This window comes from Crocodylus porosus, unplaced genomic scaffold, assembly GCF_001723895.1.
Source record: "Crocodylus porosus isolate Cpor-Errol unplaced genomic scaffold, CroPor_comp1, whole genome shotgun sequence".
NCBI lineage: Eukaryota > Metazoa > Chordata > Crocodylia > Crocodylidae > Crocodylus > Crocodylus porosus.
Genome location: NW_017728886.1, coordinates 25,935,501 through 25,954,937, shown reverse-complemented (window position 1 = coordinate 25,954,937; position 19,437 = coordinate 25,935,501). Strand labels below are relative to the sequence as shown.

At 42.6% G+C, this 19,437-nt stretch overlaps 1 long non-coding RNA gene across 1 annotated transcript in view; it reads right to left on the bottom strand.

Moving 5' to 3' along the window:
- Positions 1 to 1,040: 1,040 nt before the first annotated feature.
- LOC109319654 overlaps positions 1,041 to 19,437 on the bottom strand; it is a 22,240-nt gene continuing 3,843 nt past the window's right edge. Inside the window, exons 2-4 of the long non-coding RNA XR_002103587.1 lie at positions 18,366 to 18,373; positions 11,953 to 11,955; positions 1,041 to 1,052 (exon numbers count right to left, since the gene is read on the bottom strand). This is a non-coding gene — a long non-coding RNA (uncharacterized LOC109319654). The remainder of the gene's footprint in view (positions 1,053 to 11,952; positions 11,956 to 18,365; positions 18,374 to 19,437) is intronic.

Genomic DNA, 19,437 nt, shown 5'->3' with positions numbered 1-19,437 from the left:
TTTTTTTCGCCTCCCGAGAAACGAACCGCGATTTTTACATCATCTACATGATGTATAGAGTACAGACCAAGGAAGTATAAATGCACCACCAAAAGAGCAGAACTGAAGTCAAAATACAAACTGCTGCAGCAGAAAGCCTAGTATATCTAGCTAGGAATGATTAGGGCTGTGTTAGAAACCCTTCCCCATGATTTACTCTCTTTTTTCAGAAATAATTTCAAGTGTGAGGTTACTGCATGATCTCCTCCAGCATAAAGCACTGTAATCTAATGAGCTGTGAAAGGTCAGACTGGTACAATAAAAGCTAACAACTTTTAGCATCACTTCTTCCACTGTTAGACTAAACAAAAGCCTGTTTTGGCAAGTCAGTGGCACAAATCAGAGGTCAGGAAAACAGACTTTATGACAACAGGCTGAGAGCTATGAGGCTCTTTAGCCTGGAAAAGCGCAGGCTCAGGGGTGATCTGATGCAAGACCGTTTCAGGCTGGACATAAGGAAGAATTTCTTTACTGTCCAAACCCCCGAGGTCTGGAACAGTCTGCCATCAGAGGTGGTTCAAGCACCTACATTGAACACCTTCAAGACTAAATTGGATGCTTATCTTGCTGGGATCCTATGACCCCAGCTGACTTCCTGCCCCTGGGGTGGGGGGATGGACTGATCTTCCGAGGTCCCTTCCAGCTCTAATGTCTATGAAATCTATGAAACATGCAGGATTGGAGCATCAGAACTGAGTGCACAGCTGTACACCTGTATACAGCGCTGCCTTCATATAGAACTCTAATATTCAGGGCAAAGACACCGCTTTTGAGACATGGTGTCTGGGAACAGGATACAAGACCAACCAATAGTTTGATTGGGCATGGTATTTCATCTCAACTTGACTTGCAGCACTTGTGCTTCCTGAACCTTTCCATGGGAGATATTCTTTACCTTAACCATGAGTCATTTAAAAGGATAATCCATGAATAATGTTTCTTCCATTTAAATAAATTATTTGAATAGTTTTTTTCATGGTACCAAGTGATCATGAGAAATTGTAATTTTTCTGCTTTTTCAGTTAGCTGTTGAGGATAGGAAGCTTCGATGGTAAGACCTATAGAAGGGATTATCAGACAGGGGGAGTCACAACCACTTAGGTCTGCCTAAAATGTTAAAAGACAGGAGACATCCAGTTAGATTTTGACTAGATAGGGGAGGGGGTTCTTGGTATGCAAAAACTGAGGGTCACTGAATGGTTTGGCAGTTCTCTTTGGAAAGCATATTGGCTTGTCTGCAGTATATTTTAAGTTGTATGCATTGTTTGTTTGCCATTCGTGGTAATCTATAATTTCTAGTTCCCATGTCTTCAGTGTGCCTCATTGTATGAGAGTGCTATAAATAAATCTAGATTTCTTCAGTTGACTTCACTGTTTAGACTGTTCCCAATGACGTGAGGTCATTGAACTACAGAACTAACTTTTCAATGAGCTTTCAAGCCCATACCATAGAGGTCATGTCACATATTCATTTTTGGCCACATGAAGATGTTTGACCTCATGTCCCAAAGTGGTCAGGCATATTACCAGAGGATTTTGATCACAGTCACTCCACAGTCCATTAATGCTATTTTATCAGAGCAATATTTGTGCATGACAGTGTCATATTTCACATCCATAATTACATGTGTGGATTGGATATAAACAGTAAGTCAAATTCCTCATAAATATTTTCCTCACAGAGGAAGAATAATTTAAACCAAAAAACTTGAATAAGGTGTTTAGATTTCATGTGTTTCTGTTCCCAGATTGGATTAAAAAATCATGGGAACAGCCTCTGGTCACAACGAAGTATCATGTGCTGAAATCTAAAATCACATCTACAACACCAACTAAATTTAGAGTAAAGCTCTGGCTGCAGTAAAATGACAACAGGCCTTTGGCAACATTTAATTTCAAATTTCACAGGGAACATCATATAGGTGGTTCCTGATTCAAGATGAGGCTAAAGGAGTTGAACTCTGAGTTCTACTGCCAAAACCATGGAAATTCAATTTGTATTTGAATAGTAAGTATCTTTGTTGCAAATGAATACATATGTCCTAATGCACAGACATATACAAAAGAGTCTTGATGTACATGTCTCCTGCTAATTTGTCATAACTGGGAAAATTGATCTCCATTTGTATATAGCAAACTTCAGATAAAATATGCATCAGAGTTAGTTAAAAAAGCTTTCTTTAAAACATTGACAACAAAGTTAAACAGAATTCTAACTTTTTCATGAATATGTTTCAGAAGACCAAATAGTTTAAGGCTCCTTTACACTGCTATGTCAGTGTAAAAGACCTCAAATGGGCATAAATTACAATTAGAATCAGTCCTGCCTCTTACACTCGATATGCAGCATTTCTGAATCACTAATGTGTATAGATTCAGCTTCAGGGAAGAATCCCTAATGTCCACTGACTCAGCTCTAAAGAACAATGGCAGCCTGGTAGTGGTTCAAAATACAATAACCTGTCTTCAGAAACCAGAAAAATTAGAACAATATGTTTTAAAAGTCTGATATTTACAGGTATATTTTATCTTACCTTAATATTATAAATGTGTATGAAACTAACCTGAAATTGTACTTTAAATTTACAGGGCTAGCTATGTCAATCTTTAGTTCCCTCATTAGTAAAAGGAAAGAATTCTTACTGCAAACTATCATTGTGAAATTAAATTTGCATTTACAAACTGTAATTCTCCAATAAAAGATGCAAAATAAATATGAAGTACGATTTCACTTTTATAACATAATACAATTAAATACTTGACCAAAAAAAAAGAATTGCTAAAAGGAGGGGATGGGGTATCTGCCCATGGCTGGTCACAGCCCTGCTATTGGCCATAAGTAGTCCAGCAATGAAAGGAAGGAAAATTACTATAGTAATCGTGATAATGAAGAACCTGGGCCAAGACATCTGTATCCTGGATGAAAAGCAACAAAAGCTGTTGGTAATCTGTCTCCTGGGTAAATGATAAAGGATGTCACAAAAAAAAGACATAGGCTATCTTAGGGAATTCCCAACACTTAAAGACCATGTGGTAACGAGCATAAAAACTGAAAGAAGATTTGCATGATCACTGAGCATTTTGCATAGACGGGATAAGAAAAGACAGAGATGGCTTCGGTCTTCTGGGAGACTTTTCTGGAATAAGCAGAGGAATTGAACTGATTCTGGAGATCAATCACTGGGTGCACCGGACATGAAAAGAAAAATCAGATATTGGAATAGTTCCTCTGGTGAGAGTCTATGGACTTGAAATTTTCTGTGTAAAATGCAAGGAACCAACATGCTAAAGCAAGGTACCTAGATTCAGAAAAGGGGTAATTTAGGGAGTGTTTATATTAATTATGGGAGGAGTAAAAGGGGTGCTTTTGCTTAATCCTAATAATGTCACTATTTTTTTCATCGTGCAAAGAAATGCAAATGATGTTGTCCTGAAACAATGATGAATAAGAGAAAAAGACTAATATTAACCATAGTAAAATGTCTGTATGGAATGTGAGGAGTATGGGAAATAGATGAGAATCTACTGGGCACAACCAAAACCAGGTATGAGTATTTCCAATGCCAGCAAGCTGTGATTCAGCACTGAATGTTGGACAATAGTTGTGGAAATATCTGCATAATTGTCCTGAACATAAAAGCTCTTTAAAACTAGCACTGGCTTCCACCAGGAGCTGAATACTGAAGTTTAGTACTTGTCACTGATGACTTTAAGTCTGGTGCTTCTATACACGGGGTATCTTGAGCCAAACAAAGCTGAATACAAAACCCACCATTACTGAAAGACAAAAGTTTTTATGTTTTAGTAAACGGTCCTGCTACATTAAAAAAAATATTAATGGCATGTAGCCAAATATAATACTTTTGTGCCATGTGAGGTTGGAATGTATTCTAAGAATATGCAGTTAAAAGCTAAGAATATGCAGTTAAAAGTCACAGGTGCCAGGACACACTTTTTATTTTTTAATAAAAGCTTTTTTTTCTCAACAAGGTACAGGCAGTCCTTGGACTTACGACACAATTGGATCCTGAAAACTGCATCTTAAGTCAAAGCGTTGTAACTTGGAACCAATTCTCTCATAAGAAAAAATGTTATAAATGGGGGATCGGTTCCTGAACCAAGGCCCAATACCCTATTTTCACCAAAAATACCCCAGAATTTTGTACTTGATCAATTATAGATGAGTAATATAGCTACATGAATGTATTTATATTGTAAATAGCAATCATATTGATTTGAAAGGACTTCTTTGAGGTGACTTTGCTGGACTTTTTGAAGGGCTCTTGGCTGGAGTCTTCTCAGGAGTCTCAGCTGCAGGTTCTTCTGCAGTCTTGTCTGCTTTCTTAAAGAGAGTGTCCAAGAAAATTTGGACGGATGTTCTCCAGGGAGATGGGCAACACAGTGAACTTGTTCACTGGCATGGTGTCACAACAGATCAAGCATTGTAAAGTCAAAACTGACATCAGAAAGTTGAAACAGGGTGTCAATTTATAAATGTTGTAAGTGGGAACTGTAACTTGAAACATTGTAAGTCAAGGACTGCCTGTACAGCATTATGAAACAAAGTTACTGAAAAACCCAAGCCTAGGAGAAAATGAAGCGTTTGTCAGTGAAATTCTAAGGCTGGGAGCCATCAGATTTTAACTAGGAAGTTGACAAAGGGTGAAAGCATCAAGAAATTCATGAGTGGAGATGGGTTAAGCAGGTGATGGGATAAGCAGGCCTGGGACATTTTAACTTAAGAGCATTATTTTGGATTATATTCACTCTAACTTAACTTTGTTTCAGTCAGGAGTTCCCCCTGCTTAGCTTTTTTACTGCATGGTAATTAAGGATACAAAACAGTAACCATACCTCAACCAGTCCATTGCAACTCCTTGACCCATGTTAACTTGCATTAATTTGATTGTTTATCGATACCTTAAGTACAGTGATTTAACCATATAGAGCTGAAGTATGTCCAAACATCATTTTGTTTTACCAGCTTAAGGTGTTTTTATTGTTAATCATTATGTCTCTACAGATCTGTGCTTGTTTGGATAAACCACTCAGCATCCTAGGAATACCTCCCAGGGTACTACCGCTCAGCACACTGCTCTGTGGTTTTTATAGTGGCAAACTAAAGAAGGTGTAGCAGAAACAATGGAAATTCTGCTATAGGGGGTCAAATTAAGGTCTCACAATTCCTCTGATGGCATTCATAAATTTTGCAAGTAGCATTTTTGGATTGTTGTCAGGCAGTATGTAAGACATGACCACCCCAACCAGGATGTGTCTCTCCAGTTTCATGGAGCTTTTGATGCTATAGCAATGTAGCTAGCAGAGTGGATATGGGAGAAGGATAAAATTGAACAGTTACTTCCTCAAGGCATTTATCTGAACAGCTGTATATGGTGGTGCACCACTTTTGGGCTCTGTCAACTAGTAGTGGCTGGCGGGACAGGGCTGTGATGACCGGCAGTGGCAGCAGAACTTCAGCATGACAAAGGCCACTTTCCTAGAGATCTGTCCAGAGCCACCTTGGAGTTGCAGCAGCAGAACACCAGCAGATGAGCTCCCCTCAGTATGGAAGAGCACATTGCCGTCACCACCTCAGAGCTCATTGCCTTGCTTCCAGTAACTAGTTAACCAGATGGGTGTTGTGGGTTATTGGGGTGTATGTATGTGATATTTTTGGAGGATGTAGCTATGTAGCATCAGAGAGTTTGGCAATGCTCAGCTTCGCAGGGATGAGCATTTCAGAACTGTACAGAGGCTGTTTATATCCACTGAGAGCTGGACGTATAGTATAGATGCAGTCTTCTATAGGTAAAGTATAGGTGCAGGTCTTCACCTTTTTAACGAAAGATGTCCTAGCACAGTTGTTTGCTTCTCATTGTCTACATCAGGTCCCTTTCTAGAGATTTATGCTTCCTTTCACTTGCTTAAGACTGTTCCAGGAAATCATACCTCAACAACTCTGACTTTGCATCCCTCTACTGGGATGAAAGAAGTAATTCCTAGAACAGATCCTTTATTAACCCCACAGCCAAATCAGACATCAGTCAGCATCTCTACAGGAAATATCCTCCCCATTGTTCAGGCTGCACCATTACAGGTGGTAAGGGAAATCTGAAACAGCATGAGTACATAATGTTCCATTTCTTGTCTCCATGCCAATAATAATATTCTCCCCCTTAGTTTTCCTTTTTACCTGCTCTGATGGTAGGTAGGCTGGGATTGAATGTGTACCTCTCCAAAGCTGGAGTTAAGTTCAGGACCTCTGCAGCAGTCTGTGCAGAAGTACAAGGTATGACTGTTACAAGTATGTGACTTAATTACTGATATTGTGAACAGGCCTGGTGACAGCCAATCAATGTGACTTCCAAGCAATGGAGGGCACACAAGACAGGCTTATTCAGGTAAGAAGAAATGCAATGTAGTACAGTAGCTGGAGCACAGGCAGGAGTGAAACAGTTAGGAATGAACCATACAAACCTTACATCAAACACGGATACTGTGAAGTACAATTACTCCTTTTCCAAGGAGGACTATTTTCTATGACTTATGACACCAACTAATTCACTTTAAGACAAGGTTTTACATGACTGCAAGACACTGTGATCAAACAAAGTATAGCTAATCCAATCTTAGCATCTCTGTACAGTGGCAAGATCCTGGTGGGAAGTTTGGGATTGGTGAATCTTGCACTTTCGGCTCATTTCAGATATGTACGTTGGTCAAACTTTAGGACTTTTGAAATCAGTCTTAGCCAAATAACTGCACCTGGGAGCTATGTAGCTCAGTGCATAAAGTGACTGGACATGTATTGAGAAAAACCTAGGCTCAATCACAAGTGAGGGCATTCATTGTTTCCATTTCTAGTGTGGCTCTGAGGCTCACCCATCCACTTGTCCAATAGATGCCAGGAGCTACCCTGGGGGTAAAAGTGGCTGGTATGTGGTGCTAACCATCTCACCTTCTCTGAAATTATAGGAACAGTGGAGCCCTGCCTCAGTGACCTGTACATGGGACACCTTTAACTATATAAAATATTTTTGTATGTACAATTTTCCCTATATATACTCTGTACCCAATATAGGGGTGAAATATTGAGGTATCATTTCCTAGTTATTCAAAGTAAAACTGGAAGTGTAATGGAGGATGTTCCACAGTTGTACATCACTTCTGGTGAAAGCACAGTGCAGCTGTTCCAAGTATACATGCAGATATCTGGACCTAGTTACAAGAATGATCACTATCCAGCACCTGAAGTCTAACTTCAGGATTGTCTTGAGGGGGTAGTGGGAAAGAAGTTAAAAAGTGCTTGTTTCCATCTCTTGAGGGTACACAACATACAAAAAAATACACAGCAGCTAACACTCCCTGAAAACTAGAGTAGGGCAGTTGACCCACCTCAGGTGGACATGGTAAGTTGGGGTAGGAAAGAGCAAGGTTCCCTCTAAGGTGTGTATGTGTGTGCAGCTGTGCACAACTAAAAGTGTGGCCATGCACAGCCTTTTCAAGGCCATGCACCAGGAGAGGCTGGGGCAGAGCCTCACTGGGGCAGGCAGCGGCTCCTCCCCAAGGTGAGGTGAGGCAGGGATGGAGGCTGGGGTGGGGGGCTGGCACAGGCTCTGATGCGGGAGAGTTACCTGGAACCCACGCCAGCCCCTGGCTCCCAGCTCCAGCCTCCAGCCCCCAGCCTCTTGGCTCCAGCCCCAGCCTCCAGGCCCCAGCCCTCAGCCCCCTTCAGCAAGTCCCGCTGGACCGAGGCGGGGCACTCATGGACCGAGGGGAATCCCAGAGCTCTGCTCCCTGCAGCATGCAGGGCCAGACCGTCTCCCTTGCCTCAGGCCCTGGGCTTGCGTGCCTCTAAGCCCCTCCTCTTCCAGTCCTGTCTCTCCCCAGACACACACAGGCTCCTGTCAGTTCAAGGAGAGAGTGCAGCAGGCCAAGCGTGCTGCTCTTGCAGCAGAAGAGCACAGGTGAGCCTCTGGCTCCCTGTCACAAGCATAGCTAGGGAGGGGTGACTTGGGCAGTCATCCTGGTCACTATTGGGGTGGGTGTGGGGAAGGAGCAGGGGCAGAAGAAAAAATGCTGCTGCCACCCCCGTGTGTCACAGCTGTCCAGGCACCTGGCTGTGTTTTTATGCCTGTGATGGCATTTCTCTGGATTTATACCAGTGTCACAGGTCCTGAGCATTAGATTATTTGGCTTTTGCTGAACGTATGAATGACAAGGGCATTTGCAGTTTTTTGTGAAAGCTGACTACATGAATTGAGGGCTCAATTTTACTTTTACTTGTAATGGTATAAATCATCAGTAAAATTCAAATTCACTGAGGTTAGACAAGTGATCTCAAGCTTCTACGGAAGACAAAGTTTTGTCATTGACTTTTGAGGGAGCCGGTATTTCATCCAGTAGTGTTACACTGGCATAAAATAAGTTAAGAGAAATTAGAATGAAACCCAGCACTGTTCGGTGAACTACAGTGGTGCTCCTTTTAGGGGAGGGCTTTGTGTTTTAAGCCCACCTGTTAAATTACCCACTGCGGCTGCAGAGGAACACATGCCGGAAGAGGAGGAGGAGCATCAAGAGAAGGGATAATATAGTTGTGCTTCACAAGAACAAAGAGGAAAAATGTTACTTTTTCAAAACAAATTCTTGCATGAATTTCCTTTGCCTGTGGCTCAGGGTAACTGTGTTCTACCCTTTGATGTGGGCTTCTATTTTCATACTACTGACAGACATAAAATGTATCAGAGCAAGAACTGCACTATTTACCGCACACCACAAACATTTTGAAAGGAAACCTGCACAACTGAAGTGTAAGTTTAAAGAAAGAAGTTTCAAGATCCATTTACTAAAGACTGAGTATCATTCATCAGGCAGCATTTTGGGTTTTTTACTTAAAACTATGAAATGTTTACAAAACTCCCCCTTTACCCATCTGAGGACACTTTATTCTTAATTTATGTAACTAGAACATGTGGTAGGGAAGGGGGCAAAACATGGACTCCAGCCAGGTTCCATCACGCTTTGTCTGTGTGTAGAGAATGGTGGTTAGCTGCGCTCTTTGGTAGACCGTACATAGCATCTGATGAAGCTGGCTGTAGAAATCAGTATATTCTATTTTCAGTGGAACAGCACCAGTTTAGTGAGGCTGCAGCCTTGGGGGTTTTCAAAAAGAATAACCAGCATTATTGCCAGATACCTTTTATAATGGAGCAGTACATATACCCAAGGGATGTGCACTCATGTAACTATAACATTACAATGAAAATCCAGTATATACAGTGCTCAGACCTTTGTGAAAGCCACCTTAATTTTGTTGATTAATCACTTCCTGTCACTGAATCCAATTGTAGCAGGCTAAGGATGCACAAATAACATGATATATAAATTTGGTATACTCTCCTTTCCCTATGCTTCATCTGGTCTCCCTGCTGAAGCCCAGCCAGAGATCTCTCTCTTCAAAAAAAGGATTATGTAGTCAATCCTCAGAACTATGATATGCACCACTCTGAGTGGAGGTGCCAGTAGCTGTGGTTTCGGTGCCTGTGGAGGTACCGATAAAATATCTTAAAGAATATTTAATACATACACAAGCATCTGAAAACTGATTATTAAATACTGTGAACAATTTTTTTAGCAAATAGGAGTCCTTGCAGAGATTTCCCTGCTTCATTGTTGTTACATATTTTGCAGTGCAAGATTTCAACAAAATATGTGCTTTTTTCCCCTTAGCAAATACAGACAAACCCATTCCCCTGACTGTCTCACAGAAAAGTTTTTTCACTCTTTATTGTGTAACATGCATGCCTGTCACCTGGTCTCTCGAGAAATCAAGGAAAACGGCAGACTCTTGCTTGCTTCCCAAATATTTCACAACCTCTCCGGTAAGACAGTCCAAAGACGCTTGCAGCCAGCTGCAAATTCCAGTTTCTAAAACTAACTGTTGACTGTCTCCTTTATTTCTACCAGCATTAGGGGCCTGCAGTCTGTATCAAGTGGTACAGTCCTGATACACAGCCATCACAGATATATTCCTTGGTTTTGCATCTATTAATCAGGCACAGAGAGAGTCCAGGGCTGGCTCCCAGTCCCCTTTATGGTTTCTTCCCCTGAGCTCCTGTTGGCTCAATTCTTAGCAATGGAATATGTGGATCCTGCAAAACTGACTTTCCTGTAATGGAAACTTTCGGCATATTTTCAGAAACTGATACTGAACATGTCTTATCATTCCTACCCAGCTCCTTGCAATGTTTTTAAGTAAGCTGTCTTGTTCTCTGCACATGTGCACAGACACAGAGGAGTCACATAAAGCTCTTGTCTCCTCCCCATTGTTTCTTTGCTTTCTTTGATCCTAAAGAAAGAAAAAACAATTGAGTGCTGCAGGCAGGTTACAGAATACTCAATACTGCAAATCACACCACTGGAAGATTTGGCCCTAGTTTAACTGTTTCAGAACTTGCTTGTTTCTCGTGGCTAGGAGCGTAATTATCCTAGTATGGTTTTAGAAATAGGAGCATGGAAACATGAAGGCAAAATGTAGTGCCAGTTGCTCTCTGATGACACAACTAGATTTGAGAGCCAATGCATTGGGGATGCAATGCTCAGGTATTTACAACAAAAGCCTTGACATCAGGGCTGGTTCTCTGAGTCCACAGCTATCAGTAACTGTTCAGTCTGTCACCATATATTCTGGGGAAAAAAGGAGGCTTATGAGCTGCCAGAGAATCCACTGCCTAACCACAAGATTAAAAGTGATTTTCAACCACAAAGAACAACACCAATAAGGGGCAGAATGAAGAATATGATATAACAATCTAATTCCATTCTAAATTGTGTTCTCCCATCAATACTAGTAGCAAACTCAGTGTGAAGACACAAGCCCTGCCATTAAATCAGACACCTATACAATTACATAGAGCAGTATGGTAGACAGGTCTTAAAGGGCTTGTCTACACTAAAGTGGCAGTATATCCCAGCTGGGCCACTCCCAGGCACTCCCTTCTTACCTCCATGCTCCCAACCTGGCAGTGCACCAATGAAGCCACCCTGGGGTTATCCCCAGTGGTTCCTCTCAAACAAGCTAGAGACTGAGGTCTGGACAGCAGCCATAGAGGGACATCTAACCATGGCCTCATTAGTCTATGTCTGGGTTTGGAGTGTGACACGGGAGCAAATGGATGGGGTGTGCTTGGGAATATCCTGAACAGGGCATATAATGTGGACATGCCCCAAGTTAGACATGAGGATGTTTCAGCATCTCATCTTTTTTCACCTTGTGCAGAGGCTCATGTTCTCCACAAACTTTTGCTTTCTGGGAAATAGATATTAGCAAAGGTATGTTCTTACTTGGCAACATTATCTTATCTCATTATTTATTCGCTACATGCTGCTGTGTTTTAAATACACAATCGTCTTTTCTGCCTGAGCTGAAAACTCCAAATGGCACCTGAAATGATTAAAAAGCACTTTAAGAGAGGAACTAGATCTCTTAGCAACAACTCTATAGCAAAGCCTATTCCACCCTGCAGTACACTTCCTCACATATCTTACTACAATAAAAAATTCAGTGTTTGCGAGTAGGCTCAGCATCCACCGAACCATTTACAACCATCCCCTTTCTTTTTTTTTCTTGTTCCTTGTTCCTTTTTATTGTGCTCAGTAGAAGAAACTACTATGATGCAATGTTACAATGAGCCCAAAAATTCCCTGCAACACCCAACATTTGTGGTGATCAGTTATTTCTTATGTTGTAGCTTAGCACCTTAATTAGGTCCAAATGTTATTTTTTCCCTCCTGGTCCTTTTTCTGAAACCTGATGCTGGCAATGGACACTGTCCTTTCGTGACCTTTTCCCTTCCTGTTTCTGCTGCTGATTACCTTTTAAATTGTGAGCAACTGGAAAACAGTGACAGCCACACACTTTATCACTCTCTTCACACACCTTGGCGTCTGTTTACCACATTGCCAAAGGTGGCGACAGTCAGAAATCTGCTCTCCTGCCCTTCAGATCACAAGGCAGGAGAGAGGAGATTCCTGGCTATTTGATACAGCAGGTCTTGTCATCCTACAGTGTGTGATGTGACCAGAGTAAGTCATCATGTCATGTCACATAACGCCTATACATCAAGCTTGTCCAAAGTGGCCACTATACTTGGGAGATGTTTTACTATTTGAATATCCATCTTGATAGACAGGTTATATCCTGACTCTAAAGGATATCCACCCATTGGAATGGGAAAGGAATCAGAAATGTGCAGCACAAAGAAAAGACTAAGGTATAATGTATGGAGATCATACAGATGCAGATGTAATGAGATCAATAGAGTCAAGGTAATTAGAACCAGTTAAGACACTGCTCATGCTTCATGGATGTTATTTTGTCACTGTTATTTGTCTCTGTAGGTAGGGGCATCAGCCCTCTTGGCCTAAGCTAACCATTGTCCATTGTTCTGGCTGCATGTCTTCAGCCCCAGCCCATTTGTTCTGGCCTGGCTTTCTTATCCTCCGCCCTTGCCTTTGATTTGCTCTCCAGGTCCCAGAGCCTGCCTCTTTCTCTGGGCACCTAGCCCTGTCTCACATTGTCCTCACCCCCTGGCATCCCTAGCCCAGGCAAAGCTTCTCATGGTCTCTCTCAGCCTCCTGGCACCCCTGAAAGGGGTGGATAGGAGGCCACAGAGGTGCCTGAGAGGCACCCACTTAGAGGCTGGGGGAAGCAACCCCTACAGCCCCGGCCCGGGTAAGGCTGCTCACCATTCTGCCCAGCCCCTGCCCTCCCCCCACCGGCGTCCCTGACCCAGGGCGAGGTTGCTCTCAATATATGTCAGCCACTGGCCTTTTATCAAGGCTCAGCACTCTGAGCCCTGGACTCTGCAAGGGTTGCTATCCCCAGAACCCAAAGGGGTGCCCTTCAGGCACACCTGTGGCCTCCTATCAACCTGTTTCAGCCATTCAGTGCCCAGGTGTCCCATACTCTGACACCTACACATCACTCAAAATTTCCTTCTGGGTCTCCCAGGGTCCCAGCAAAATTCTGCCTCGTAGCTGCTGGCTGGTGCAGCCTTCCCAGGTACACGTATTGCCTGCATTCCCTCTGTTGCAGCCCAAGCCAACAGGTGTTCAGTTCTCAGTGGGAGTCAGGGCCAGACTGAGCTCTGGTTGAAGGGTCAGGCTTTTAGGACACTGGGTTCCACCTCTTGTCACGTGGCCTTCTCCTAAGCCAAGGGTTCTCAAATAGCTCAGTACCCAGCTTGCCCTTAGGTGTTGTGGCTTAACTGACTGAGCTGCAGCCACTGCTCTCCCCTGCTGCCCTTTTCCCCAGCTGCTTGTTTTTCTGAAGCTGGCTCCTACCAGCTGCCTACTTAATTGCACCCCTCCAGTGCAGGTTTCCTACCTCTCAAGTAGTAGGGGCCCCTGCGACAGGGGCCATATGCAGCCCACAGACCATCAATTGGACAGCCCTGGATGAAAAGAAATATTTATGTGCTCATATCTGTTCTCATGTCAGCTTAAGGCATGAATAAATCCAGTGTAGTTCCTGAAATACAGCTGATATAAAACTGGTACAAGTGAGAGAGGACTTAGGTCATGCATCACTTGGAATTTCATATTTGCTGCTGAACAGACCTTTTCAGTACAAAAATGTTCATACTTTGAGAGGCAGCTGTAGTATCTTAAGAAATATTGGCATGAGTCTAGAAATAACAAACGTGTTTATTATTGTATATAGTAATACAGAGTGAACATGTAAGACATTTCTACACATCTCAACACAGACAAGCTCCAATATAGTTTCTCCCTCAAATAAAGTTAAGTGTCATCTACCTTATTTCTGCTCATGCACTGAAATAGGGAAGCTGTACACCATGCAGATGTGCTAACAGTAGTTTTAAGTACCGGAAGATTAATCATGTGTAAGAAAGGTAAACATTTATTTTTTTTCCTATGCATGTTTCATTTGAGGTTTTCCTCAGACAGCAGTCATATATGCAGAAAGTAAAAAGTTCCTTTTTTTTGCCACTTTAACTATTAGAATCCTGTCTACAAACCACAGTGCGACATGTTTAGATCTAATCAAACTACACCATCAAGACTATACTTGCATTAAAAAATTAAGAGTCCTATTCTGCCCTCAGCTAAGCTCTCACATATGAGGTTTTCATGGTTAAATTGTCTCCCTTGTATAAATAATCAAGTGCACATGACCTCTGCTGTCAGGGAAATGGAGCATAAGCTAAAATCTGCACATACAAATTGCTTAAAAGGGTGGAGTTACAAGGAAAAGAGGAAGAACTGGGCTCTGTAAACAGGTTTTCCTATTCTATTCTCCTACCTTGCAATTTACTCCAGTAAAAATTTCAAGGATGTATTAAATCTACTATTGCAGTTTTAATTTTCATTCAAGCCATGTGGTCTGGTCTCCACCCTTCCTGCCACTAATCATTCTCCTGTACATACCTTAAAGGGCAAACACATGTCATCCATAAAAATTTGGATGTATTCATCATTAGTTTAGTCTCCAAATGATCTTTTAAGGCATGAGTGTAATGTCTTCTCTCTGAAAACTCTCTTCTGCCCTTATAAGGAGACAGACCGAATGATGTAATAAGCATTTTCCATCTCCATTTACCGTACTACAGTTAAAGCTGTGCTCTTTTCAGAATCCACATGGATTTTACCAAATATGTGGAACAGATGAGTTGCCATGAAGAACATAAAATCTGTGTGGAAAATATGGAAAATATGAAATTCACACTTCCTGTCTGTTTTTCTGGCTTTTGCACACATGCAGAGAAAAGCTATGAATGTGGCAAGATGTTGATGGTTGATCTTGGATAAACTTAGTAAATACAAACCTGATGATGTTCAATACCAATAAATGCAAGGTACTCCAGCCTGGGGGAAAAAAACCCACAGCATGCTTATAGGTTCGGCAGTGCTATGCTCACTAGCACCATGGCTGAAAGAGACTTGGGGGTCATGATTGACCACAAGATGAACATGAGCCACCAATGCGATCTCACAGCTGGTAAAGCAAACAAAACTCTGGCTTGCATCCATAGATGCTTCTCAGGTCAATCTCGGGATGTCTTCCTTGGTGAGGCTGCAGCTGGAGTACTGCATCCAATTCTGGGCTCCACAATTCAAGAAGGATGTCAAGAAGCTTGAGACAGCCCAGAGGAGAGCCATGCACATGATCAGAGGGCAAGAGAATAGGCCTTATGAAGAGAGGCTGAGAGCCATGAGACTCTTTAGCCTGGAAAAGCGCAGGCTATGGGGGGACTTGGTGGCTGCTGATAAGTACCTAAGGGGTATGCATCAGGATCTGGGAGAACATCTGTTCACCAGAGTGCCCCAAGGGAAAACAAGGACCAATGGTCATAAACTCCTCCAAGACCATTTTAGGCTGGACATAAGAAAAAATTTCTTTACTGTCCAAGCCCCCAAGACCTGGAATAGGTTCTCTCCAGAAGTGGTGCAGACACCTACTTTGACTCATTCAAGAAACGCTTGAATGCTTATCTTGCTGGGATCCTCTGACTCTAGCTGAGTTCCTGCCCCTGGGGTAGGGTGCTAGACTTGATGATCTTTAAGGTCCCTTCCAGTCCTAACATCTATGAAATCTATGAAGTCTTCCAGCTGAGGAAGAGGACTCAGAAAGAAAGTGACCAAGGTTTGGGATTCTGGTTGTAGCCAGTTGGTCTGTTCCTGGCCTTGCAGGCTGAGCCTTTACAGCAGACCACAGAGAGCAGCTGCCAAGAGTGATAGAAAAGACCTGAGAAAAGTACCTACTTGGTTCTTTCAATGCTGCTTTCTCAAGAAGAAGGGACATGCCCCACTCTATTCTAAGATATAGTAACCTAGTCTGAAGATAAGGCTTTTTGTTTCGGCAGCCTGAGTAGAGTTACCCATTCAGAAGGGAAGGCCGGTGGAGAGGGGAACCTTAACACCAAAGGAAAAGGATTTTCTCTCCATCAACCGAGTAGAGTAGCACTGCCCAACCTCTGGCCTGAGGGCCATGTCATCCAGTCTCTTCACAGGTCCATAAATTTGAAAGTGGGGTAGCTGTGACAGCATTAATTACTATAGCTTCCAGAGCCATGGCAATTAACATTGCCACTGCTCTTCCACTGTCAAGTTTCGAGACCTGTAAAGACCACACAAGCCAGATGATATAGTCCCACAGGCTGGATTACACTGGCACAGGGGTTGTCGTGCAGCTGGATCCAGCTTGCAGGGCCAGACCAGCATATCATCACACCTGCAGACTGACCCCATGCCAGATCTAGCCCATGAACTGTGGAGAACTGCACCTTCAAGATGCATGCACCATTTTGAACCAATTGCTGCAATGTGCAGAGGTTCATGTCACCAAATACGGATCAGTTAGAACTCAGACCCTAAATGAAACAAATAGTAGTCAGACTCCTTTGTTCTGAGTGACTGCTGAACAACATACAGTACCAGGAGTAGACAAACTAAGAAACATCCTTAGTGGAAGCATGAACCAGCTAAAAACACCCCACCAGAGCTGAAACTCCTTGGTAATGTGAGGGACAGGTGGAGAAGGTTTGAAAAGCATTTCACTCCATATCTGTAAGCAATAGATGCCAGGAAAAGGGGAAATGGCTTGAAGTACTCATCATTTGGTTAAAAAACAAAGTCAGGCCATTGGTGGCATCACATGGGTGCACAGTTCAGAGGGATGGGATCCTAAAAAACTTCAGACATCTGAAGATATCTTCTGCAGGATAAGAAAGCTCTCAGGAATACAAAATACACCTGAGAGAGTGGCAGCTTCTCCTCAATTCCTCTCCCTCCCCATAGGCAGAGGCTAAAAGGAGCCAGATAGGTTTATTGCTCTGGGAAGCATAGAGTGAGAAGAGCTAACACAGTGGGTACATTATTAGCCATAGTATGGAAAAAGGCAAAATTCTTTGCTTGTATATAAAACCAACAGATTAAACAAATATGTCAAAAGAGAACATTTTCCACTACCTATACATCTTGGGGGATATCATTGATGCCAAACATTTTTTAAGCTTGTTGAATCAGTAGGGTTCTGGCTGGTGCCCATAGAAAAAACAGTACATTAATCACCCCCTTTGGAAGACACAGTTTCTTCAGACTGTTTTTTGGGTTATGTTTGGCACCCAGAGTGTTTCACAGGAAAATACAACACATTTTTGATGGTGTAGAGGGTATTGAAGTCTACAGAGGTGATGTTTTGATCTGGACAGAAACAGTAGAGAAGCATGGCCAAAGGTTCCAAGAACCTTTGAAAAGAGCCAGAGCTTCTGGGCAACACAAAAAATATGTAATAATGGTGTCACAATTATGTATAATGAGAACACCGTATCTGGGAGATATTTAGTGTGACAAGAGGTACAAGAAGATCACCATCGTGACTCTCAGTAGTTCTCACCCCCCCACCCCGCAGGGCGGCAGTCTAGCTTATGCCAGAGCTCATCTCCTCTGCCCAAGCACCAGTCTGGCCCCTCCCTCAGGCTGTCACTGATAAGTCCCCAGGCCTGCCCACATCCCATTTCCAGGTAGCATAGATCCATCCACACCAAGAAAACTGCTTATTGTTAAATTTCTCTTATTGCATATTGTCATGGTGCAGGTGAGCTAGTGCTGAATGTGAGTCTGCTGCTATTTTGCCTCTGCTCAGTTAACCTTGTCTTAAGAACTGATTCACCTGCACATTTCTGGCAATGGACAAGTTCCCTTATGGAAGTAAAAAATGTACTTGGACATGTCCAAAATGTACATCAGCACACCTATGCATACTAATATCAATAGCGCTTACACTACCTTTGCTCAAACAGGATGTAGGACCAGAAACCTAATGAGTCCAGCTCACAGACATGAAGTCCCAGAAATCTGGGATACATTCAATAGCCCATAAAGAAGCAGAGTGTGTTTCTCTATTTTCATATCTTAAAGCCAGTTTCTAATAATTCTGGTCACTCAAGTAATGGATTGAGAACATGTGAATGTGATAGAAAGCTGGTTCAGACAGCCTGTTACAGAGTTTGAGGTATGCTGCTAGGAGTCCCACAGATACACATATAAGAGGGAGCTAGGTCTGGGAACCCTGGTTTTGTCAAGCTCCCACGCTGTTTGTTTTATTAGCTACCATTTTTCAGCTGTCACTTTCCCTGGCTATATGAATAATAATATCCAGTGGTCTTGCTATCCTTAATGTAGTGTTCCCTTCTTTGAGCACCCCCTGTTAAAAAAAAGCCCTCTGGGATACAGTGTCTATGATGTTCCCGTAGGGAATACCTCACATTCTTCAATGGGAGGAGAGGAAATCCCTTCCCCACCTTCCTGCCTAAAAGAGGAAGTGGTTTTATTTTCCCTTCTAAACCCATTAGATTCACTAAAATCTGTACAGGGGTGTAGGCTGTAGCCATGTTGGTCTATGGACACAGGCAGACAAGGCTCTTTGGGTAAATCTGGTATCTTTTATTAGACCAGCTCAAATCTGTACAGAGTTTTGGAAGTCACCAGACCAACAGGGTCACCCTTCTGAAGCCCTAGTGAGTGGAAACAGTCAAATTGTCCCATTTGTTGGCTCATGCCCCAGAAGGGATGACTTAGGATCACCAGGTATTTCATACTATGTCAGAACTCCATCGGGTCTTTTTTTAATTGACTAATTAGCTAACATTACCAGCCAGTTGGAGGCACTGAGTGTCTGCAAGGACAGGCAATGGAGCTGTGACATGCAGGTCCAAGATAATACACTATTTACCCAGAAACTTCGAAGATTTTAAAAGGCATCGATTGCTGGCACCCAGGGCAATAACACTCCATTGTGTGTTTTCTGAAGTGGTCTAATGGATAGTGCAGTGAACTTTGTGGTGGGGGCGGTTAAGTTTATCACATAGTCCTGCAGTCACATGCAAGTTGTTGAAACGTAGTAACACTTAAATCTGAAATTGGGGTAATTTTCCCTTGATTTCAAGTGGGGCAGGATTGGGTCTTTGAGCTATACTGTTTATTTGATAAGGTATATCTCTAGCCTGCCCTTGTTTTATCTCCTTGCAATGAATTAGATAAATAGCCTGAGCTGGGGAAAATCACATGCCCAGCTGGATGATATTCAAACATTCTACAGTTTGGGGAAAGGGGTAGGAAAGACAGTAATTATAGAGGTGAATTAAGCCAACTAAAGCTTACCACATGAAGCAGATGAACTTTGCACACCTGTAAAGAAAATCAAAGTAGCCAGTAATGTATGTGGGTGTAAATTGGGAAGCAAAATCTTGTATGAGATATTTTAATGAGACTCCACTTTCCTACTCAGCACAGACAAGTGCAAGGTGATGCACCTCGGGAGGAACAACCAGCACCATACCTACAGGTTAGGGAACTCCCCTCTTGTCAGCACGG